Source organism: Cyprinodon tularosa, unplaced genomic scaffold (genome assembly GCF_016077235.1).
Source record: "Cyprinodon tularosa strain WSP-4 unplaced genomic scaffold, ASM1607723v1 ctg729, whole genome shotgun sequence".
Taxonomy (NCBI): Eukaryota; Metazoa; Chordata; class Actinopteri; order Cyprinodontiformes; family Cyprinodontidae; genus Cyprinodon; species Cyprinodon tularosa.
The window spans coordinates 227,269-235,048 of record NW_024039484.1 but is presented as its reverse complement, the minus strand read 5'-3'; the positions used below and the strand labels follow the sequence as shown (position 1 = coordinate 235,048).

The window sequence follows — 7,780 nt, the reverse complement described above, 5'->3', positions numbered from 1 at the left end:
GACAGTCTGTTGCTTAAAAATCTTCTAAAGTGGATGCTCACATCTGCCTCCTTCTTTTGCTGATGATGTTCTCCGGTTTAGCCTTCCTTCTGCTGTTTCTAAAGCACAGAAAAATGTCTGTCTTTTCTAGTCAGTTCTGGTAGTTACAACTTATGGCTCATAGTTGCACACCTTTATTCACAAGCCAATTTACAGCCCTAATAAGCCCATCTGCCTGTTATCCAGCCAGGGCTTTGCTCTGACTGAGCCATTTCAATGTGTTGAGTATTTGTTGAAGTAATGTAATGCTGCTGTTTATTTATATATATACTATGAATAAGATGTGGCAAACATATGCATTTATTCACTCCGAGTTATGTCTGTCCCAGTTTTGCTCATCTAGAGAACATTCACAAGGTTGCTCAAAGTTTGGGCAGATTGGATGCTATATACATATATATATTAAGGGAAATAAGTAAACATCCTGCTGTATTGCAAGTTCTCCTACACTTCGAAATCATAGAGGGCTCTGAATTTATCATCATAGGTGCATGTCCACTGTGAGAGACATACTCTAAAAAATCTAGAAATTACAATATATGATTTTTTAAAACCATTTATTTGTATGATAGAGCTGCAAATAAGTATTTGAATACCTGAAAGATCTGTTATTCTGCTTTCAAAATGTCAACCTCCGCGCCATTTATTATCCTAAATTAGATGCAGCTGTTTGAGGTCGTTAGCTGCAGAAAGACACCTGTCCATCCCATACAATCAGTTACAATTCAACCAGTAACATGGCCAAGACCAAAGAGATGTTCAAAGTCAATATAGACAAAGTTGTACCCCTCCACAAGGCAGGAAAGGGCTCCGGGAAATTGCCAAACAGCTAGGTGAAAAAAGTTCCACTGTGTGAGCAATCATTAGAAAATAGAAGAAGCTTGTCAGTCTCCAATGTCGTGGGGCTCCATGTAAGATCTCAGCTGTTGGGGTCTCAATGATCCTAAGAAATCAGAAAGAACTAGACGGGAGCAGCTGCTCGATGACCTGAAAAGAGCTAGGACCACCGTTTCCAAGGTTACTGTTGTCAATACACTACACTAAGACAGGGGTCAACAACGTTTTCCAGGCCAAGGACCCCCCAACTGATTGCGAGATGGAGCGGGGACCCCCTAATTATATATATTGTATGAAATTGTGTTATAACAAACTGGTCCTATAGTCCCTCTATTACAGATGGAGTATTGTAACGAAAGTCATTTCTCCCTGGGATTATTAACAGTATTTCTCATTCAGATTCCTGGTTGATGGGACAGGTGTTGTGAATGAAACAGTGCCCAGCTTGAAAGAGCTCCTGTGTGTTGCTGAATGTGTGCATTGATGACAGAAAGACATCTTCTGCCTCCATTTATCTGTTTACTACAGCGTGTTGAATTCATGTTAATGTTTATTTAAAGACATTTCAATTACTGCAAAAAAGTGCAGGGGGGAATGTGGGAGCGCAGAAGCAATGTGATGTTCATTTCCAAAATGCTCCATTATAAGTTCCTTTGCTCGCTGGTAGCCCTGCTGTGATGACATGTGCATGCAGCTCCTGACCAGCTCCCCTGGCTGATCAAGCAGCTTTACTGGCAAAGGCAGATGCTTTGAAAAGGAAACATGAATTGGAGGAATCGGTCTTTGTCAGTCACGGGACTGACACGCCCCCTAGCGCCATTTTTGTGGTGAGCGGAAGAAAAACAAAACAGCAGAATACGAGAGGAGAGCGCTGCAAGCCAGCAGCGAGGATTATCAGTTAAATGGAAAAGAACAAGAAAACTGAACGGATACCCTACCCGGACAAACTTTCTAAAGCTGCTAGGGAACGATATTATGCCAATTTAGCCTCCATAAACAACATTGATCCATACCAAGTGAGAGCTAATAGTTGGCAGTCTGACGCAGAACTCCTACCTCCAACTACCTCTCTGGATATTACCAACTACCTTGTGTATGGGATAAGCGCTTACACTTTTTCAGAATTTCGGAACTACAAATCCCTTGAAGCCCATGGGCACTTTTCCAATGGCTGGGTGCAGGATCTCTTGTCATTTCAACCAGATGAATGTACAAACACGATTGTCACAACCAAGGTAAGAAAGCTGTAAATGAGTTAAGTTGCATGAACTGTGAATCAGAGCAGAACAGTCAAGAGTTTAAAAGCATTTACACGTTATTAATTAAATATGAGAAGAAGACGATTACAGTAAATGTCTCAAGCCTACCAATTTATTCAGATTACTATATTTTTTTTCTTAAATCTCATCTTACAGGTCCTTCATTCCCAATGTCTTAATGATACCCCACTGAAACCCTGGGCCATCATTGGGTACTTCTGTTTGGAAAAACTGGATGGAAAGCTGCAGCTTAAAAAGCATCGTCCATATTACACACAAGCTCAGACCCAAATATTTGTTACACACTTAAAATACTGTGACTTTGTTTTGTGGACACAAAAGGAATGTGCTGTGGTGCGTATTTTGCCAGATGCACAGCTCTGGTAACTCAGGTTACAGCTCTGGAGTGCTCTCCTTAAAAAGGCGCAGCAATTTTTTAACTGCGTGTGCCTTCCAGAACTTGTGAGTAAGTATTTCACTCTGGTTAGAAGACAGGTGATTCTTCAAGAGATTACTGCACCTGGAGGAACTCAGGTGAAAACATGTCAAACCACAGATACAACAACAAACAGTAGAAAAAATAAAAAAAGTCTAAGAATGTCATAAGTCAGTGACAAGGCAGATGTTGTGGGCAGTTGCACAGATAGCTGCAGTTATTAGAGTAGTTTGTGCTGCTCATTAGACTGAACGAAAACACTTGTCATAATTTTTGCACACTGATAAGTTGCACACTGTATTTGCTGTTCACTTTACCCAGGCCTGTTTTCACTGGGATCTGCAGTCTTCTTCACAGATATCACCTGTTAGGTCATATCTCTACGGAAGACCACAGACCACAGTGAAAACAAGTCCAGGGAAAATGAAAATCTTCTAATTTAATCTAAAGAGCAATCTGCTATATACAAGGGAGGAAGACAAAGTAAAACATTTGAAGCTTTGCACTGTTCTGCATTATTTATGTATTTGAGATTTTGTATTGCATTTTCATAAATTCTCTGCTTGACTGAGAAGATAATAACAACGCTTGTTTCGATTTTCAAACCCCACTCTATTGTACACACATTTTTACAACTTCAGAAACATTGTTAATATTTGAATGATGGTGAAACTTATATTTGTTTTGCTGTTATTTTTCAAAAGTAACTTTAAAAAAAGCAAAATTCTATTTGTGTGAAAAGAAGAATAAAGTTGAAACAGTACTTGATCTGGCATTCATTTTTACACTATAGTCACACTGTCTTTGTTGAAACACGGAAGAGATAAGCAAGGTGTTGTGAGGGCAGATCCAATCTCAGACGCATGAAGGTTAACAGAAGCATTTGAAATGGACTGAGAATTTTGTTTTGAGCAGACATGAGAGGCAGCAGAAAATTAAACAAAGCCATAAAGGTTGCCAAGTTTGGTAGACCCGTATAGTACTGGACTTTTTCATTACTGTCTCCAAAGAAGCCATCAGAGAACCGCAGCTCATCAAGTTCACGCCGCAGCTCTCTGTTTTCTTCCAAAAGACGGTTCATCTCTGCACACCTGAGCACACACAGGTTACATTCTGTCTGTCCTTCCTGACGACCACCTTCTGTGTCATCCTTGGTGTTTGGCCGGCCAACGTTTTCAGCAGCCTTCTGCGTGTCAGTCTGTTGCTGGTTAGGGTTCTCTGTCGCCTCATGTGTAACTTCATCCTGTCGCTGAAGGATTTCATCAGCCTGATGGAGCCCCGTTTCAGTTGCTTGCAGGGCATTCTTTTTCAGCTGTTCCCGATAACCACGTCTTAAAGAGCGGTCTGTGTCTGTTGGTCTGATGTCAGTGTGGCCCAGATGCAGGGATGGAGCCCAGTCTGGGTCAGTCTCCATCATCTCATATGCGGGTTGACCTGCAAAGTAGATGAAAGGTTGAGTGTTTTACACATCTATTCAAAACACTATATAAAGCACCTTAATAACAGAGCCCATTAGATTAGATGTGTAATAAAATAAGATAACCTTATGTGTCCCACAGTGGGGAAATTTGCTATACCGAAACAGCACAAGTACATCCGACTAGTCAGGCCAGAGGTAAATAAATAAACTGAAAAGCTTACAGACGAACAAAGGATTATAATAAATAAACTTAAGTAGATAGTTGGCTGGCGAGTGGGTATGTACAGTGTTTTTATATGTACAGCGTATTTATATATATTTATTCATTTAAAAAAAAATATTTGTATTGCAGATTGTGTAAATGATTATATACAGAGAATGCATTATTTATTAAATTTTAGCGGTCTAAAAAAGAAATAAACAAAACAAACATCACTCTCCGCTTCTCTTCCACAGCATGTTTCAGTAGGTTTACATGAACTCCTGCAACTTTATAAGCAAACCATTTCAGCGTGTTGATATTTTATGAAACGTGATGTCTTTCCTTCTTACAGCAGCAACCCATGCAGCCCGACGCCTCTTTGTTAAGTCCTCTGTCTGCGTTCCGTATTTTCTTTTCCAAGTGGGGAATACGAAAAACCGTAAGGCATCATCTGCTGTTTTCTGTTTAGAATTACTATTGCATCCTTTGACGCAGCACCAGTGTCCCATTATTTCCAAAGGAAGCAACTAGAACACTTCTACTCTCTGTTAGTTTTCTTTTGTTTGTTGCTGCTGTCTCTCCACCACGGAAATGGCGCTAACTACCCTAAATGCATTGCGCTTTTGCGGAAGTGACGTACACAGTCAAAGACCGATTAGAGCAGAGACACAGACTGGAAGCTGACAAGATAAGGAAGAAAAAGGATCCAAACTAATTCTGAGAGACCTGCACAAGCAGCTTGGTCATGCAGGTAGAATTTATATGCTGTCAGCTCTCAGAGAAAGATACTGGATTACTTGCGCCAACTCAGCTTGCAGAAAGATATTATCTGAATGTGTTGTATGTAGATGCCACAGAGGACAACCAGCAGAGCAGAAAATGGCTGTTATGCCACAGGAGCGAGTCTGCCCAGAATTCCCACCGTTTACTAATGTAGGTGTGAACTAATTTGGGCCCATTGAGGTTAAGAAAGGGCGTGTTATGGTTAAAAGATACGGTGTTATCTTTACATGCATGGCCAGTCGAGCCATACATCTGGAGGTGGCTCATTCGTTAACAACTGACTCCTGCATCAAAGCCATCAGGCGTTTTGTATGTCGCAGAGGTCCAGTATGCCAAATGAGATCGGATAATGGCACCAATTTTATTGGTGCAGAGCGTGAATTAAGGGAGGCTTTGGCAGCTGTAGATCATACCAAAATCCACCAAGCCCTGTTGTTGAAAGAGATTGACTGGATTTTTAACACACCTGCTGCATCCCATCATTGAGGAGTGTGGGAACGGCTCATCAGAATGGTCAAAAGGGTGTTACTTTCTGTTCTTCACCAGCAGACCTTGGATGACGAAAGTCTTCAAACCATTCTATGTGAAGTGGAAGCTATCCTTAATGATCGCCCCATTACAAAGGTTTCGGATGATGTAAATGATTTGGAAGCTCTAACTCCAAATCATATTCTGCTGCTCAAAGGAAAGCCTACTGTTGCTCGTGGTGTTTTTCAAGAAAGTGATGTTTACCTCAGGAAACGTTGGAGACAAGTGCAGTAGCCTACCTCTCTGACCTGTTCTGGAAAAGGTGGACAAAGGAATTTCTACCTTTGCTGCAAGAAAGACAGAAATGGTCCAGACCTCGGCGAAGTTTTGCTGTTGACAATATCGTGGTGGTTGTGGATCGTTCTGCTCCTCGTGGTTCTTGGATCCTCGGAAGAGTTACAAATACTTACCCAGATAAACATGGACTTGTGCATGCTGTACAGTTGAAGACACAAACAGGACAACTGGAAAGACCCATCTCCAAAATATTTCTTCTTCAAGAAGCCATTTGAACCAGTATAAAAAAAAAATGCTTGGGCCTGCACATTTCTGGGGCTCCTGTTTTGATGTTTGTTGAATTGTGCTGTCTACACAATTGGGGCCGGTGTGTAGGAGCCATTTATAGTTGTTGGTGTTTAGGTATTGTTTGTTTCTGGGTTATTTGTTTTGGGTGGTGGTGACCTATATTCTGCTCTACCACTGGTGGCGGTGTGGAGGGGAAGGCTTTATAGGTAAGATGTGAGAGGGCAGAAAGGGTTTTGGGTGACGGGAGGTCATACAGTTTTTACCGCTTTCTTTGGCACACAATAGCCTGCTTCCTCTGGTTAAATTCTGTTATTTTCACATTCTCCATAGTTACCTTTCCATCTCACTTGTTGTAAAGACCGCCACTCGGATTGTTTGGAAAGTTTGTTCATATACAAACGCACTTCAATAAATGGGAACGCCCATACCTTATATCCTGGTTTCGACATCCTCTTTTAAGCGTGTTAAATTCTAGATTCCCCGCACCCACAAGCGACAAAAAGGTGGTTGATAGTCACTACAGGGAATATAAAAAAAGCCTAAACAACCAAAACTTTCGCGACCCCCATGCAATACCTCTGTAGACCCCCTGTTGAAGACCTCCGCACTAAGACATCATGGTTCCCCTCCTGAAACCGGTACGTATCAAGGCCCGTCCAGAGGACTCATGGGAGAAAGTCAGGTGGTCAGTTGAGACCAAAATAGAACTTTTTGGGCATAATTCCACTAACCGTGTTTGAAGGAACAAGATTGATGAGCACCATCTCAAGAACACCATCCCTACTGTGAAGCATGGGGGTGGTGCTGGAAATATATGATTACTTTCATGGCCTTCACAGGATACTTGCATTTCATAAAATGTAAATAAAATACATTATTTGTGATTATGAGAAAAAAGTGTAAAAAGTCCAAGATTAGTCAAAGCTTTTGCAGGAAACTATGGTGTCTGATGAAACTACAGTTTGTTAGAGCTGAAGGAAAACATTTGGAGTGGGGAAAAAAACGAGGAACCTATAAAGTAACTTGCAAAGAAACAATAACTGAATCATTGTTTCTCAGTTATTCTTGAGATATTGCTTTTTTACAAGCAGCTCAGTATTTTTCTGCTTCAGTTGCTTTTCTTTGGACAAACTGTAGCCTGTTACCCCTTAACACTACACCAAAACTAGCAAACTGCTATCCAAATCAATATCCTTGTATCAAGGGTTTGGGTCAGAATGTTAAAAATTACACAGTTGGAGAATTAATGGGAAATAATGGTTTAAACCCACAGAGATGGTTTTGTGATGAATATATTAAGACTAAGCTTTTGGAATTGTTCTGACCTTGACCCTGTTGAACATTTATGGACCTATCAAGTCTGTACAACATAGGAAACAAATGTCAATGAGCCCTGCCAAATTCTGTTAAGAACAATGATCTAATATCCAATCAGAATATCTTTAAGATGGAAACTTTTGTGGAAACATTTTAAAATAGCTTCTGTTTATCATTTTGTTAAATCTACTAAAAGTAATACATGTTTAGGCCCATTGTATCTAACCTTTCTGTTTTTTTGAGGAGATGTCTGCATGAAGATCAAGGTGAAACTCTCTCCTTGGTTTAAGGTTAATTTGGTATCAACATTCTTTAGGAAGAATTACAATAGTGCTTTAGCTGAGGATCGTAGGAACTCACTTCCTGTGAGTTACTGTGGTGCCTTGAGATGACATGTGTTGTGAATTTGGCGCTATATAAATAAACTGAATTGA

At 40.6% G+C, this 7,780-nt stretch overlaps 1 long non-coding RNA gene across 1 annotated transcript; it reads left to right on the top strand.

Annotated features, from left to right (window-relative positions):
- Positions 1 to 2,537: 2,537 nt before the first annotated feature.
- On the top strand, positions 2,538 to 7,661 carry LOC119772743. Its single transcript, XR_005279302.1, has 3 exons — positions 2,538 to 2,669; positions 4,546 to 4,632; positions 5,526 to 7,661. It is a non-coding gene; the product is annotated as an uncharacterized LOC119772743 (long non-coding RNA).
- The last annotated feature ends 119 nt before the right edge of the window (positions 7,662 to 7,780 follow it).